The sequence below is a fragment of the Cnephaeus nilssonii genome (genome assembly GCF_951640355.1).
Source record: "Cnephaeus nilssonii genome assembly, chromosome: 10".
In the NCBI taxonomy this organism is placed as follows: domain Eukaryota; kingdom Metazoa; phylum Chordata; class Mammalia; order Chiroptera; family Vespertilionidae; genus Cnephaeus; species Cnephaeus nilssonii.
Window position 1 is genome coordinate 14,562,806 of NC_137081.1, and position 17,872 is coordinate 14,580,677.

At 42.9% G+C, this 17,872-nt stretch overlaps 1 protein-coding gene across 6 annotated transcripts in view; it reads right to left on the reverse strand.

Annotated features, from left to right (window-relative positions):
- The window catches only part of PLEKHM3 (pleckstrin homology domain containing M3), a 165,428-nt gene extending 149,105 nt beyond the window's left edge, over positions 1-16,323 (reverse strand). For 5 of the 6 annotated variants that reach the window (XM_079781997.1, XM_079782000.1, XM_079781999.1 and 2 more), the window contains exon 1: positions 16,181-16,323. The gene's annotated coding sequence lies outside the window, so the exon portion shown is untranslated. Of the gene's footprint in view, positions 1-6,299; positions 6,438-16,180 lie in introns of those variants that run through there. The other variant, XM_079781998.1, reaches the window with a different exon arrangement.
- Positions 16,324-17,872: the final 1,549 nt, after the last annotated feature.

Genomic DNA, 17,872 nt, shown 5'->3' on the forward strand with positions numbered 1-17,872 from the left:
CAAGAGACTTCCTTGTTTTTGATGACCTTACAGTTTTGATGAATACTGGTCAGGGGGGTTGTTTGATGTTTTTCTCCTGACTGGACTAGGGCTCCATGTTTTGAGAGGTAAAACCAGTCCCATCATATCCAGGTTGACACTGTCAACATGACTTACTGCTACTGTTCATGTTAATCACCTGGCTGGGCCCTTTTCCCCTATTCATTTACTGACCTAACACACCCCTTAGTTTATTATTTAGTGTTCAGGGTTTCTCTCTTCCAAGTAAAACGTAAGCTCCTCAAGGATAGGCATTTATGTTCATTTTGTTCACTAAAGTATCCCAAGTGCATAGAATAGTACCCAACACACAAAAAGGCACTACGCTGACCTGGTGGAATGAATGCATTGTTATTCCTCTGAGTGAAGTTCATGGCCCTTCATGACCTCTCCAGTTGGCAGTTCCTGACCAACGCTCACCTCGTGGTTTTATTCATCCACGCTTTGGTCCAAGTTGGGAGGCTTCCGAATTGCTCGGGCTCAGAGCACCCTGGGTTTGCCACATTGTACTCAATGGACAGTCTCTCTTGACCCCGCCCTGCACTCCAAGCTACTTGAGAGCAGGTACAATGCCTTCCTTATCCTCCGATAGAATCTCTACGTGTTCATCCCTTTGGGCTCATACCACCCTTACCTGTTCTGGAATTTCATCTTTTCCATATTTGTCAGTATTTTATTATGCTGTATTAGGATGAACAGCCCTTAAATTTGCTACAAGGGTCTAATGCCAAATTTAAAATCTATGAGTAAACACCTCCTACTAGCTTGCCTCATTTAGTTTTGAAATTAATTAATTAAAAAATAACAACATATTTGGACAAGGCAAAATATGAAGAGTACCTCCCTCTGACAAAGTGAATTGGGTAACACCAGTGTGTGGGTGCAGTGTGGTTTGCCTCAGCACAAAACTGGAAATCAGGAGCTAATTAGGACTGTGTTCCAAACCTGGCCCAACCAACCACACACACTGGGTGGCCTCGGGCAAACCATTAACCCCTGGGTGCCTCACTCAGCTACCTGTATTCAATACATTTGCTAATATCAAATTGCTTCACCTGTGGACCATTCACGAGGTAGCTGTCCAAACATGCCTTTAAAAACTGTAAACTGATGTATAATTATGACACCCGCCACTGGACCTCACCCATTCAACAACCAGGCGCTCCTCGTCTCTCCCTCCCGGGAAAGGTTCGTCAGCCCAATTAACGCAAAGTCAGCAACCAGCTACTGATGATACGCTGGTTTCAGCCCAACTCGAAGATCTATAGGTATTTTACCTTATTTTTGTATAGAATACTCTTTCTGTAAAAATGGTTATTTCCTCTATTTAATAGACTGAGGAGCTGAGGTCCATTGGTTAGGGTGGTAATCAAAGCTCAAACCCCAGAACCCATGCATGCATCAGAAGGCAACAGGATGGAGAATCAGTGAATTGCTATTTTCTGACCAGGAAATCTGCTGTCTACATGCTCATTGGTCAAGGCTAATCAACAGGATGAATCCAGCAGTCCTCCCACACAGAGGCAGAAGCAGAGATGCCATAGTCTCCCAAGTTGTTTGGTCAAAGTGCTGGCTCTCCCCCGGCCCCCCCGCCCCCAGGACTAAACGGCTTGTGATCAGAATTTAATGGGTGCTGAGAGGGTGTCTGGGGCCATGTAATTTCGAAGCAGCTGGACTATGGAGAACAACGCAATGCCCAGGACACCTAAGACAAACTGTCTCTGCCAGTCCTGTTCAAATCAAGGGTGACTGCAAGGATGGTCAGCACATGTGGCTCTCACATGTTCTTCCCTTTGGTTAAGGCTGTGGCTGACTGAGAATTTTCTAAGATTACATAATATGAAGGATCCACCACCAGTGAGATGACACTTCTGGACCATGAGGCTACAAGAGGTTATGATTTTTCATGGTGGTTTTTGTCATAAAGACAAAGTTAGCACGTTGGTAAGATACGGATAAGCCACAAGCAGCGGATAAGGAAATGGTACCAATGGAGACCTCATAAAAAGCATTCAGGGGTCTTTCAGAGAAGGACAACTAGAAACACAGGTGGGATGCCATTTTCATAGGCCTAGAGAGAACATTAAATGTCTACATTGTGCCCAGCCGGTGTGGCTCAGTGGTTGAGCATCAACCTATGAACCAGGAGGTTACGGTTAGATTACCAGACAGGGCACATGCCCAGGTTGGGGGCTTGATCCCCAGTGTGGGGTGTGCAGGAGGCAGCCGATCAATGATTATCTCTCATCATTGATGTTTCTATCTCTCTCTCCCTCTCCTTTCTTCTCTAAAATCAATGAAAATATGTTTTTAAAATGTGGCTACATTGTATACAAGTTTCAATAAATGAGATGTTTATTGTCATACAATGCATCAGGAGTATAACATTAAAAAAGAATTTGTACAGTGTTTTTTCCAGTTCTAAAAGTAACAAATACTCATAGAAACTCTGGCAAATACTGACAAATAAGGGAAAGAAAAGAAAAATCAGTCACGATCCAATAACTCAGAGAAAAAATCAATAGGTGTATTTTTGTCCAATATTTCATTGGAATCATATTATATACATAGTTTGGGCACGCTGTTAAATGTATGCTCAAAAAGCAAATACTGGCAAATACTAACCTTGACAAAAGAAACAAATGTCCCAGAGTGTGCTGTGCCACTTACACCTTACAACCTGACGCCACTTGACTGAACGTCCCTTCTCCAGCTACCCCGACCTCCTCCTTACACACCCACGGTTCTCCAAAGTCCTGACCCTCCTTGATGCTATTAACCTGCCTCTGCAAACATTTCCCCCTGGGTTTCAGAGACACCACACTCTCAGTTTCCCTCTCATTCTCAGTCTCCATCTTCCTCCTGTCCTTACCGGTCACCTCATCAAATGCGGACACTGCCTAAGCTCTCTTCTCCCACTACAGCTACATGTGGTTTTCCGGGTCAATTTACCCATACTTGTGACTTCAACAATACTTCTACGTTCAAGCCTCCCAAATAAATGTCCACCTTCACTCTCAATCTCAGGCCTGACCTCTGGCCCCACGATCCCAACTACTTGTGGGCAGATCTACCCTGGCATATCTCATGGCAAAATTAAGCTCAATTTGTCTAAAATCATACTCAGTTATTCATTCAATTAATATTTGCTGAGTGCTCTCGAAGGGCTGGACAAAGTACTAGACACTGGGAGACGGTAGCAAATAAAACCCTTTAATGAAGCTTCCATTGACCACAATGTCCAACGCTTTAACCTGCCGCTCTAGGCCTTTCACAATCCTGGCCTCGCTGGCCTGTACAACTTCCCACTTCTCGTCCATAAAATAAACTCTTTTCCTCCAAACTAGAATGCTATTTCCCAAGTGTCATGCTTTCTCAACTCCAAGACTTGGCTTACAGTCATCTCTGAGGTACCCTCTATCCACCTCTACCTACTGAAACTCTATCCACTCTTCAAGCTCCAATGCTATCCACTCTTCCTCAAACATTCGTTGATCCCTGATCCTAAAACAGTCTGCTCTCTCTTTAAACATCCACATGTCTTTGGTACTGCCCCCAACACATATACCACATGCTGCCTGTTCTTTCTGAAATGATGATGGTAACATTTACTATATAATTTATCAAAAGCCTATTTTGTGCCAGTTAGATCGCTTGATACTTTATATCTCTAACTCTCACAATGTTCAATGTGAGAACTGTTATCTGCATTTTACAGATGAAAAACTAAGGCCCAAATATATATAAACTGTCTAAAGTCACACACCTACCCTACTGTACTTACATCAACTTGAGAACAGCAGTTCTATCCTATTTCATTTTTATAATCCTCCATTGGGCCTAGAAGTATGGCCAGGACACAACGGGAGCTTGGTAAGTATTTGTTGAATGAACAACTGCATCGAGAGTGTGTTTGCACAGCACTGACATCTGTAAATATAAAGACCACTCTGGGTTTTCTGACAAAAGCATGTGTGAATTCATTATAAGCTCACTGAAGTAAAATTTGACATGCTTTCCAAAACATTATGTTGGCTTGAGCTTTTAAATGTTTTCTTGGTAGAGAAAGCTTGTAAGCTATTGAAACCAGGTTTAAAAATAACATGGCAAAGGTCAGGTAGCAAAAGACCTCACTCAGACCTTTCACAGAAACAAAAGCACCTAGGCTGCACTTGGGGATTATTTTGTAAACCACTCCACATCAGTAGCTTAGCAGGTCTCCTTTCCCAGTGACTTCGAGCTCTAGCTCTTTCTAATACCAGTAAGGAGATGTTCCTTTGAAATACCCCCAGACAATCCACTTAAAGCATTTTTCAGTACATCTCTGCGCTTGTTTATTGTTTGCCACTTGCAAAATCATTGAGGCATTTGATGCCCCAAGATGTTTTCCCAGAAACCAAACTAAATATAAGCCTGGCACTTCAAATCTCAGATTGCTTTGTTATTGAAGGCAGTAATGTTATTATGCCCCTAGGTCAACCGCGGATTGAAGAGCCAAGGCTTTTGATTGGGAAACCCATTTTGTAAAACCAACAAGTTCCAATGTCCTGCTTTTAGAAACAAGACAGACTTCAGTTATGTAAGTGTCCAAAAATGCAGACTCCATGTTTTCCACTTCCCTTTACCTCCATGGCAGGGAAGAGTGATTCAAAAACAAACCGAAATGCCATTCAAATTATCTTCTTCCCAGGACTGAGATGAAGACGGTGAAAATTTCCATCATAACAACCGCATGTTGCTGGAATCAGCCTCCAACTGCAACAGGGAGTAACTGACCAGTGTCCATGTAGGTGGCCCTGAGCACAGCCAGCTGGCCTGGGCTGAACATGTGACAGATGACAACAAAGGTAATGACACCGCCAAGAAGGTACACTGAGACGCAGATATGCAAAACACCCAAAAAGAGCTAGGGAAGTAGCTTTAGATTTAAAGATGTCATCAGCTCATATAACTACTTAGAATCTTCTACTTGAACCCGAGTAATGGTAGCTACATTTCCAAGCACAATACAGAACTGAATTTAATCCCATTTTCTCACAAACTCCTCAAATTCAGGTAACCTGAGCAAAAATCACTTGGCTTTACTGAGAATAACCACCTTCACATGCATGGCTTAGAGTACAGTTTATGCAATGCTTGATACGCTTCTTCTAAAAAATATTTTTATTGATTTCAGAGAGAGGAAGGGAGAGGGAGAGATAGAAACATCAATGACGAGAGAGAATCATTGATCGGCTGCCTCCTGCATGCGCCCTACTGGGGACAAGCCTGCAACCCAGGCAAGTGCCCTGACCTGGAATCGAACCATGACCTCTTGGTTCATAGTTGATGCTCAACCACTGAGCCACGCCAGCTGGGCATTGATATGCTTCTTGATAAATACATATAGTCATCTCACCAGAGAGAGGTGAATAAAGTAGCAGGACTATTTTAAAGATGATGAAAGAGAGATCAAGATGACTCATCTATTGTCAAGTGAAGTGCCTCTGGGGAAGAAAAAAGAGTTCCTGGAACCCCTGTCTAATTACCAAGTCCTGTGAGCCACCCAAGTTCAATTACCTTTTGAATCACTTTTGTTAGAAGGTCCACAAACAAGAAGTAAGGCTGAATCCAACCCATGTGTGAGCTTCCCAGTTTTGAGTTTATTCAGTGGGCAGAGGTGTAGTAATGGCAAGAACACAAATTTCTGACACCAGAAAAGGGTTCATGTCCTAGCATTGCCTTCTGAGCTGAATGACTTCCAGCAAGTCAGGCTGACTCAGTGCTTCTGGGCCCCTATTATCTGCAAAATGGAAATCCTGCCAAGGCCCGCCCACACCTACCTTAGAGAGCGGTGAAGCACAAATGTGGTAATGCACGTGGAGTTCTTTGTAAAATCAAAAACAAGTCCCATTCCTGTTAGAAGCCAGCCGAATCCTAACCACACAACCACTGACACTCAACAAGCATTTACAAGAGGATGGGCCAGGCCAAGTACCCAAACACTATGCTAGATGCTGGGAACACAAAACATAGCTCCCGCCCTTGGGTTAGCTAGTGGGAAAACAACACAAAACCAAGCGTAAAAACATGCTTCAACAGAAGTAAACAAAAGGTGTGATGGGAACATAAATAAGGAATCATTACTAATCAAGGGACAATAAAGGGTCTTAAGTAACAGAACACAATTAAATGACATAATAGTATGTCTTCATGTAGATGACTTCAGTTGAAAGAAACCAGAGACAAAGGAAACAAACATACAAACAGAACCCATGTACCTGCTCTAGGAATGGGGCTTCCGTCCTGAAGCTGTCCCAACAGGAATAGCTCCAGAGGTCCCACCCAGGAGCGAGCTCGAAGGGAACTAACAGCCACACAGATGGGAGGCAAGAGGCAGACGGCTACTTCACGAGCTGTCCAAGTCTTTCTGACCCACAGACACACCTGCTCAACAGAAGGCCTTTGCTGGGTGTTAGGAGAAATGAATCATTGCCTCACTTCCTGTTGTCTTCAATTCCTTAGGTCATTGCAGCTGGTTAGCAGGAGGAAGACTACTTACGACTCTAACCTTCAAACAACAACCAGCTTATAGGTTAGCACATATTCACAAAACTGCTTCCTGTGGGTATTCACGGTGAATGTACACGAGCGGTAATTAACTGATTTTTTTTTTCTTTCTTTCTCTGCTACACTGGAACCTGCTAAAAAAGTAAGCCTGGGTCTTTGTTAAATGGCACCTGGAGAGAAACAGCCCATGATGAGATCAAAAGGTGACTCACTTCTCCTTTGAAAGGACAGATACCCTCCGTGGTGATGGGCTGTATCCATGACCCTTCCCTTTTGGAATTAATCTGTGACAATAATGTTGGCTACAAAGGCAAAGCAAGGCTGGCCAAGGCAGACAAAATACTGTCTTTGACCCTCAGAGATAAGGACAAGGTAAGGCAGAATAGCAGGATGAGTCCTTGTTATTTTACTCTGTACAACATGAAGGCCAGAAAACCCTCAGCCCATCATACGGGATAAAGGAAAAGTTTACAAGGTATGAAGGAGAAGAACAGTAGAAACTACTTTTGTCTCCAAATCTGGGTCTAAGTCTCTTTTATTATGGACTATTATTAGTATGGAATGAATTTTTACAAAACCACCCTGCAGCGTGTAAGCATTCTGGAGTTGCGTTCTGGAACTCTGATTGGCCCATATTTCCTTGAGTGTTTTGATCTGACATTAGAATGATGGGCATATGATAGCTGGGACTCAAATAGCTGCCCAGCATCAGACACTACTACTAAATTAAACTCTAAAAATGTCCTGCAGAGGACTCCTTCAACGTGGACAGACACGTGTTAAATGTGGGATGATGTACTTAATAAAATATTTTAAGCAATAAAGATAGCTCTTAAATTCCTAAGCCAAGACCAAGATTGGAGAGTCACAGCGAATACTTACTGAGTACTTCCTGGAGGGCAGTCATTGTGGTAAGCCCTTTCTCTGCATTATTTTGGTAAATCCTCACAACAACCCTACTAGAGAGCCGCTATTATCATCACCGCTTTACAGATAAGGAAACCGAGACTTAGGAAGTAAAGTACATTGTTCAAGGTAATATGGCCAATAAGTGAGCGGAAGCAAGACTCTAACATGCACACATAGCCCTGGCCGGTGTGGCTCAATTGGGTTGGGTGTCATCCAGTACACCGAAAGGTTGCCGGTTCACTTCCCAGTTAGGGCACATGCCCAACTTGCAGGCTCCATCCCCAGGTTGCGAGCTCCATCCCCAATGGGGGGCATGCAAGAGGCAGATGATCGATGGATGTCTTGCTCTCACTTCCTCTCCCTCTCCCTTACTCTCTCTCTAAAAATAAATTTTTAAAAATCTTTAAAATGCACATACAGTCCTATGTCACAATTCATAGTAAATTAATTGCTTTGAGCCAAAACCGGTTTGGCTCAGTGGATAGAGCGTTGGCCTGCGGACTGAAGGGTCCCGGGTTCGATTCCGGTCAAGGGCATGTACCTTGGTTGCGGGCACATCCCCGGTAGGGGGTGTGCAGGAGGCAGCTGGTCGATGTTTCTCTCTCATCGATGTTTCTAGCTTTCTATCCCTCTCCCTTCCTCTCTGTAAAAAATCAATAAAATATATTTTTAAAAAAATTAATTGCTTTGAAATAATACAGCTAAAATTTTACACACATGATACTCTGAATTTTAGTGTCAAACACCAGCAACTTTAATGTTGATTTTTAAATATTACTGTTTGTTAATCCCACAACTCAGAAAGTTAATTGCTAAATGTCATCTTTATACCCAGGGAAATAGTTTACATTTAATTTACACACAAAAAATCACTTCTGTAATACTTCTGTGTCATTGGAATGGTGGATGAGAGGTCCCTGAACAAACAGAATAAAAGGCTGTTCTCTAAATAGCTAACCTCAATTCTCTTAGTGACCTTGGACACAATATTTGGAATGCCTGCAAGGGTATAATAACTGACTTCATTTAGGCCAAACAAGTGCTTTTGCAAATGTTTGCATAGTCCTAATTGCACAAACCTTTTACTAATGTTTCCCTAAGACATCATTTTTCATTTAGTCAATAAATACAAACACTTGTAAAAATGTTTGCTTTTTAAAAACCTGGAAATAAGTGTTTGTGTCAAAAGAATTAAAAGAAATAGTTTCAAATCAGATGTGACTATAGATAATTCAAACACATTTTGAGTATTAAGGCATGTCCAAGTAAACTGCCTCCTTCTAAAAACAACTTAACTTTTTTTTTTTGGGGGGGGGGGGTTGATAGGGGGTTAAATACTGGTGTGTAAACAAAATAACCAAGTTGACACACAACTTTCAGTCTTATTTCTTAAATGTACTAGAAGACAATAAGCCCAGGGTTTCATATGACCCCACTACAGGGAAAATATAGGCATCAGATCTAACCTTTCAATGAAGGGCAATTACTTTTGGATCAAAAGATCTGGAATTAGAACACCTGAGCTTGAACCTTCCATGCCCTAGTACCAGATGCAGAATTCTGGACAAGTCACTTGAGCCTGAATTTCAGGTTCTACCTTCTTCACAGGTCGTTTTGGGGTGTGGACCAAATGACAGGATGTAGTACTTGGTGAACGCCAAAGCAGGGTACAGAATGGTAATTGGGGTTGTCTGTATGGTTCCAGGGAAAGGGTCACCATATTCTCTTTCATTTCCTCCCATTATAAACCAACTAACTGGTGAAGAGAGTGGTGAGAGCAACGAGTTCAGGAAGCTCTGGGAAAAGGTTTTAATTCAGTCAAGGGTCCCTCCTGCACTGTTCAAGGCAGCATGCGTTGCTATGCATCGGCTTTTCTAGTGGTCCTGGAGTGAAGGGATTCCAAGGTGCAAGATGCAGGATGACTCAGAAGGAGTGTCTCTTCTTAAAGAAAAAATACGTAAGTAATACCCTCCCTTGTCCCCCAAGTTCCTCCACAGCTAGGACACTTCTCACTCCTCCCTTTTTCTTCCAAGTTTCTTGAAATTTAATCTTTATATTTTCTGACTCCACCTCTCACTACCCATTCATTCTCCCCTAGACGCAATCTGGTTCTGCCCGGCTGAAACCGCACAGGCAGGGGTTAACAATTTCCTTGTTGCTAAACCCAGGAGACTTTCCACTCCCCTCCTGACTGACCTCTCGGCAGTATTTGGCCTATTGAACACCCACTCTTTGCATTGCTCTCGTGAATTCACTGACACAGTCGGTCTGGTATTTCTCCTTGATCTCTGGGTGCTCCTTTCAGTCCCTTCTAGGAGCTCCTTCCTCTTCCCATATCATAAATGAAGGCGTTCCTCCATTCGCCCGTGACCCTCCTAATAAGTTCCTCTTCCTGAATGGTCTTCTCTACTCCTGTGGCTTCAGCTACAATGTACGTGGTAGATGAGGAACGGACTGTTCTGAGCTCTAGACTCACATAGGCAACTGCGTTTGGTTGTCTCCTAGTTCCTAACAGGCACAAAACCAAACTCCTCATCTCACCCTCAGCCTGCCCCTCCCCCTGGCATTCTCCACTATAGTGAAGGGCATCATCATCCACTCCAGAAAGATGAACATCACCTTTGACCCTTCCAGCTCCCTCACCCACAACCAGTCCAGATCAGCTGGTCATACTGATTCTGCCTCTACAAGATCTGCAGAATCTACCCATTGCTCTCCTTCGTTACTGACTTAGTTCAGGCACCACCATCGTCTTCTGCCAGTCAGTTCTGCCCTCCACGAATCCATTCGCCACACTGCAGCCATTTCTAAAATTAAAACCCTGTCATCTTCTGGATAAACCACACTCCTTAACATTGCCTATAGGAAGGAGCTCATGGCCACTTACTCTCCTGGGCTTATCTCTTTAATCTCCCTCTCCGCACACCTTCCTGCAACACACAGGCACACAACTTGGATGTCCATTTTGGTCGTCCCTCTTATGTGTTCCTGTAGCGCCCTGATGTCTCAATTATCATACTTCTCACTCTGTGTAAAATGGCCTGATTACTCGCCTGTCTGCCGCACTAGACGATAAGCTTCATGAAGGCAAGAATGTGCCTATTTTGTTCAATACTGTATTCCTAGCTTCAAGTACAAGAGCTCGGTGCCATGGCACAAAACAAGCGCTCCATTCTTAAGTGTTTAATCAATGAATCCCTAAAGGCACAAGAGAAATTGTTCCGGAAAAATTAAAGTGCTGATAAAAATGGACCAAGAACACCTGGGAGGAGATCATTTAGCTAATTTCCTGGAGCATAAAAAGTGCTGGTCACATTTCTGATGTTTTCTAACCTATATGTTCCTGCTCTGTGACTGAAAATCTACATTTATAATCACATCTACAGACCACAAGGTGAAGTGGATATTGAGCAAATTCCCAGTTAGATAAATGTCCAAATGCAAACCAGATAAGGCAGAACAGGCAGCTTTAGTTTGTATTGAATTATAAATTGGCTACGCTAATCAAGATAACTGAACAAATAAATCTCTACCACACTCAGGTGGCATATAACCTGGGAACCCAATTTGAAACACATAACTCAAATTAACAGTTAATGAGTATCTGAAAAACAAACAAAATGTTAATGAAAACAGCAAGCCTGATATCTCAATGCAATAGCCTCTATATTTTGACTTTGATTTCTGCTCATGACTCATGTTGCCATCAAGATTAATTACACTCATGGACCAAATAAAGTTCTTACCTTATTGTCAGTATGAAAATAAATTATGTGGACTTTTTATTGTCTGTTTGGTAATATCTACAGTGGCCAATGAAATAGAGCAAACATAATGCATGGAATTGACTACTGGTGGTCATTTTTATCACTTTCTTACTCTATTCTCAGTCCTCTGAGTTATTTATTGATCCTGAATTTCAGGTTCTACCTTCTTCACAGGTCGTTATTTAGCACCAGAAGCTCCAAACTAGCATATCATTTGGCTACTTATAAACCAAATACAAAATCTACCCTAATAGAAAAAGAAAAAAGCAACTCTCGCTCGATATCCCTCCAAATGGTTTAAGGCAGTGGTCGGCAAACTCATTAGTCAACAGAGCCAAATGTCAACAGTACAACGACTGAAATTTCTTTTGAGCGCCAAATTTTTAAAACTTAAACTTCTTCTAACGCCACTTCTTCAAAATAGACTCGCCCAGGCCGTGGTGTTTTGTGGAAGAGCCACACTCAAGGGGCCAAAGAGCCGCATGTGGCTCGCGAGCCGCAGTTTTCCGACCACAGGTTTAAGGGGTTAACATTTCCCATGCAGAAAACCAGCACTTGGTTAGCAGCTATAGGTGTGGGAGAGGAGGGTAAAGTGAAAACAGGAAAGGGAGCAGCCAGTGGGAAAAACGAAGGAGTAGCTGTGGTCTGGTGCTTCTGGAAACTGTCTAGAGACTCGAGAGCAGGCGTCCTCAAACTTTTTAAACAGGGGCCAGTTCACTGTCCCTCAGACCGTGGGAGGGCCGGACTATAGTTTAAAAAAACTATGAACAAATTCCTATGCACACTGCACATATCTTATTTTGAAGTAAAAAAACAAAACGGCAAAAACACCTGCATGTGGCCCGCGGGCCATAGTTTGAGGATGCCTGCTCTAGAGAGAAGGGTATTCTAAAAAACCTGCCCATGCTTTCTATTAAAATCAGGTGTTCTGAAGCTAGTAATTAGAGTAGCACCCATCTACCTGCCTTCTTCGTAATTGACTTCAAGTACTAGGCTACACACATGATTGAACTGGAATAGAGCATATCAAGTATCTGATAAAATACTAGCTTTGGATGTTTTGGGGGTTTTTAAATGTATTTTTATTGATTTCAGAGAGGAAGGGAGAGAGATAGAAACATCAATGATGAGAGAGAATCATTGATTGGCTGCCTCCTGCACACCCCACACTGGTGATCCAGCCAGTGCCCTGACCTGCCCTGACCTTCCCGGGAATCGAACTGTGACCTCCTGGTTCATAGGTCAATGCTCAACCACTGAGCCACACCAGCTGGGCTGCTTTGGATGTTTTTTAATGCAAATGTTAATAGCCTAGGTCCAGCTTGGTTTTCCTAGCCATAACATGCATAGTTTTCATTTTTTTCTTTTTGCAGAAGGTTACATATCCATCATAGTTCTTTATTTTCCACTTGTATAGGTAACCGAGGTCCATAGCCCAAAGCCTAAAATCCATCTATGAAAAAACAAAGACTTTAAAAAAAAAGATTTTTAATAAAAATTCAACCATGTACCTTCTTTCCTATTATTTCAGTATGATATTCAGCGATCATTCTACCACAAAGCTTTCACTGATCACTCTATTGAGAAATAAGTTAACCAACTTTATTTCCAAACTTCAACAATATTTATTATTTCCTATCTCATAGTTTTCCTTTTAAAAGAATCACTTTCTGTATATGGCCATACCACTGTGAATGTGCCCAATCTCGTCTGATCTCAGAAGAATCACTTTCTGCCATATATTTAAGTTACTTAATGGATTTTTATTTTCTCCATTATTTGAACTAGACAATGTTTTAGATGCATTGTATTCCCCACAGCACAGAGACTTAACAGTTTTCAAAATAATGTTTACGGACCATTGTGATCATAAAAAACTACTACATGTTCATCGTTCAACATTTTGAAAATACAGAAAAGTATAAAAGAGGAAATAAACGATGCCTATTCAATGGCCCCTTTCTGACGCAGGTAGATCTTTCTGGTTGTTTTTTCTTAAACATAGTTGAGAACATATTGTAATACAGTTCTCTATCCTATTTGTACCCCACTTAACAATAATTTGTAAACACCTTTCTATAGTTAAAATTCTGCATAAATATCCTTTTAAATGTCTGAATAACACCATATCTTTTCATGATACCATAATTTGTTTCAACTGTTCCCCTGCTGTTGGGCATTTAGACTCTTGCCAATATCTGACTTTTCTAACCGAAACGTTTCAAACATTTGTGAAAATTCATTTTAAAAACATTTATCATAAGTTCCTTTGGATAGATTGCCAGAAGTGGAATTACTGGATCAAGGGGTAGGAACATTGGTGAAGTTTTTCATACATTGAACCAACGACCTTTTCAGAAAGGTGATAAACCCCTCACAGCATCTGAGAGTGTCTGCACACTTACTGAAGTGGAGAGCTATAATTTTTAAAAATCTGTGTAAACACAAAAGCTGAAAAAAATGTACCTTGCTATTGCTTCAATTTCATTTCTTTGATTAATGGTAAGAGAATGCATGTTCATATGTCTCCGCACCGTTTCATTTTCTCTTCTAGGGATAGCCTGTTCCTGTCTTTCGCCCATGTTTCTGCTGGAGCCTGTATTTGTTTTCTATTGCTCCATAATTCATTTCCACAAACATAGTGGCTTCACACAACACCCATTTTCTGGAGGTCTGAGTCTAGGTGGGCTGGGCTGCATTCTCCTCTCAGGGTCTCCATCACAAGGCTGCAATCAAGGTGTTGGCCAGGCGGGGCCTTGAACTGAAGGCTCGGCCACAGAATCCAGTCCTGAGCTCAATCAGTTTGTTGGCAGACTCCAGTTACCTGTGGCCCTAGGTCTGAGGTTCCGGTTTCCATGCTGGGCGACCCTCAGTAACTCGAGGCCCCCCACTTTTCTCAAGGTAGCCCCCGTTCCTTCGCAAGTGTCCCTTCCATCTTCAAAAGAGAAACAGCAGGGTCAGTCCTTCTCAGATTCAAATCCCTCTGATTTGCCCAGGCAGAGAAAACTCTCTACTTTTATGGGCTCCTGTGATTACATTAGGCCAACCAGATAATTTCCCTTTCCTAAATTTAACTGTGCCATATAAAACACATTCAAGGGATATTTCATCAGATTTACAGGCTCCAGGGATTAGGGCATGCAATCTTGGAATGGGGGCATTTTTAGAACTGTGCCTGCCATAGACTCTTAGGTATTATTTTTTTTGTAAATTGTTTGTGCTCTTAATGATGTCTTAACTGCATACATTTGCCGAATAAACGAGTCTTACTGATGACTGCCAGAGTTGCATTTTCACGATGGCAAAGGCAACTGTGGACGGGGCTGCTGTGTGCGAATACATAACTTTGCTAACACGGGTGCTTTTTTTAAATTTGTAATTGTGGGGAAATGTTTACAATACACATTATAGGAAATTTGCCATCTAAATCCGCTTTAAGTGTACAGTTCAGTACCGTTAAGTACATTCACACTGTTGTGCAACCAATCTCTAGAACTCTTCATCTTACAAAAATGGAACTCCATACCAGTTTTGCTCCTCCCCCCCCCCCCCAGCTCCTGGCTACCACCATCTTCCCTTCAACACTGCTTTACTTTTATTTTATGTATTAACAAACACGCATGTAACAATTGCTACATACATTGTCGAAGTACTTTAAAGATATTAACGCATTTATTCCTCATAGCAACCCTATGAGATCAGTACTGTTCTTATCCCCATTCTACAGAGTAAGAAAAGTAGTAAGTAAATGGGTCCAAGATCACAAATGGGAAGTCACCAAGAAGGAATTCAAACCCAATCTGGCTTTATAGTTCCTGCTATAAACCACTACATTGTGAAAATATTCGTCGTAAAGACAACCTCTTCAGGCATCAACAGTATTTCCTTGATGTGTACATTTAAAACACTTCTCTATGTGCAATGTAACCTAATATTCTTCCACTAACTAAAAGTCACATTGTGTGACCAAAGAGCTACATGTCTGTCTACTGACCTTTTAGCCCAATGATGGTTCAGGCATTTTCATGAAGTTAACGAAACAAAAGCGATCTTGTATTTATTTTAGGTACTCCAATTATAACTTACATGTGGTAGTTTATGATAAAATAACTTACGAATGAATACCAATCACAATTCACTGTGACTGCTGAAATGAAAATATTACAGGGGAAAAAACATACACAGGTGTTTCTCTTTTGCAAGGAGGCGAAAAGAAAACGAGGACACAAACTTCCAAATAAGTTTACAACAGCACACAGCTCAATCTCAGTTTCACCTGGGAAATTCAAGTATGTCCTGCTTTGCAAGCTACAAACCTAGATCAGTCTGAGCTTGTCGTTCAGGTGTGTGTCTCGGTGGTAACCTGTCTCATTGGAGGAGTGGTCTGAAATTCCCTTACCCTGCTTTTTTCGCTTAGTAATTCTCTGACAGAAGACCAAGCCAGGCTTGTCATCGGTTACACGGTTGCACTTATGTTACATTAAAAGTGAGCGGAGTCGACAGAAGGAACAATACGTGTGTCTCCGGGAGCCCCGGCTTGATGTGAGTTCAGAGCTGTGCTGAGGGTGGGCTTCTGGGACCCGGGGGAGGCGGGTGGGGGCTAAAGACCACGCACCGAACAGGACCAGCGATTTCACTGCCTTCTGCTCATGCACCTAATCCATACTAATGAGCAGACACGGCAGCAGGGAATCTCCCCTCGCCCATCACCCCTTGCATTTTAGTGCAGCCTCCACAATGAAATAATAATAATAATAATAATAATAATAATAATAATAATAATAATAAAAACAGCGCACGGAAGAAACAGCGAAATCGCCGCTACCCGGGGGAGCGTCTCAGCTATTTGCAGCCCTGTCATCCCCACCCCCGCCCCAGCGGCCAGCCAGGCGGCACGGAAGCTGGCAGATGCTCACCTGGCCCCGCCGCTTCCTTCCCTTCACCGGCCGGGCCTGCCGTCTACTCCGGGCTCGGGCTGGGCTTCCAGACCCGCCGGACTCGCGGTGACAGCCAGCCGGTCTGGCCGCGAACCATCCCCGCCCGGCTCTCTGTTTACAAGCGCGGCTCACGGTCCCACCCGGAAAAGCTTCCCCCCAGCCGCCCGGGCGGCGCGACCCGCACGCACAAGGTTCCAGGCCGCGAAGCCCTCTTTCCTGCCCGAGGACCCAGCCGCCTCGGACCACACCCTCCAGCCGCCCACCTCTTTGTTTTCCTCCACAGTGTTCGTCGCACACATTTTGGAAGCGAAGTCAGGTGCCGCGGAGTCTCCTCATCGCTCCTCCCCACACCCAAATGAAGTCTTGCGATTGGAAAATTTCACTTGGAACCTACCAGGGCCTGGACCCATTTTTATTTATTTTTATCTTGATTGTTGAAAGTATTACAGATGTCCCCCCTTTTTCCCCCCATTGACCTCCTCCAGCCCGCCCCCGGCCTTCACCACCCTATTGTCTGTGTCCATGGGTTATGCATATATGCATACAAGTTCTTTGGTTGATCTCTTCCCACCCTCGCATGTTCCATGCTTGCATTGGACCCATTTTTAGCAGCTCCCTAGTGACTAGGGCCTAGTCGAAGAGAATTACTCAGAAAAGTTTTCTGAAACTAGGACTGTCAGAACCTGGAGACTGCTTCCCATTTCAAGTTGGAGTTGAAATGAAAATCAGTTTTCACTGGCCTTTCATGTTGCAGCCAGATGTTGAAAGGGGGTGGTTTTGAGGGGAGGTCTTCAACCCCCATTCACATTCGCAGCAAAACAGAAACACAGGCAGGTGAGCTAGGCGCTTCCTAGGGAGAGGCCCCATCTCCCCCCACCCATGGTGAGTGTGGCCACCTTGCAAGAGGATATGTTGATCTTTCTGGAAGACCTTCCTTGAAGTTTCCTACCTTTTTCAACAGTATAACACACTTCTTAGTCATTTTCTCAATTTATTCATTTACCTGTTTTATTGGCTTATTCACCATCATTCCAGCCTCACCTATAAACTCCCCCAGGGCAGGAACTATTTCAGTTTCACTCACCACCACATAATAGGCTCAAGCACAATGCCCAATCTATTTATTTGAATGAATGAATGAAGAAATGGATGCAAAAAAAAAAAAAAAAAAAAGGACAATGGAGGCCAGAGAAAGCAGTGTGATAGGAAGGGAAAAACCTAATTACCTCTCCCCCTTAAAAGAAAATAAGAAAATCCTTAACCATTGAATTTTTTTTTTAAGTATCTTCTTTGGTTGATGTTCAGAGTTTAAATACATTAAAAAGAAAACCCCGGCCCAGCCAGTGTGGCTCAGTGGTTGAGCTTCAACCTGTGAACCAGGAGGTCAGGATTTTTTTTTTAATTTCTTTATTGATTAAGGTGTCACATATTTGTCCTCATCCCCCCATTCCCATCCCACACCCCTCCCCACGGATGCCCCGACCCCCTGTTGAACTTAACCATTGGTTAGGCTCATATGCATGCACACAAGACCTTTGGTTGATCTCTCCCCCCTACCCCCACCCTCCCCTATCCTCCCTCTGAGGCCCGATAGTCCGATCGATGCCTCCTTGTTTCTGGTTCTGTTGTTGTTCATCAGTCTATGTTGTTCATGATTCCCCCTAGATGAGC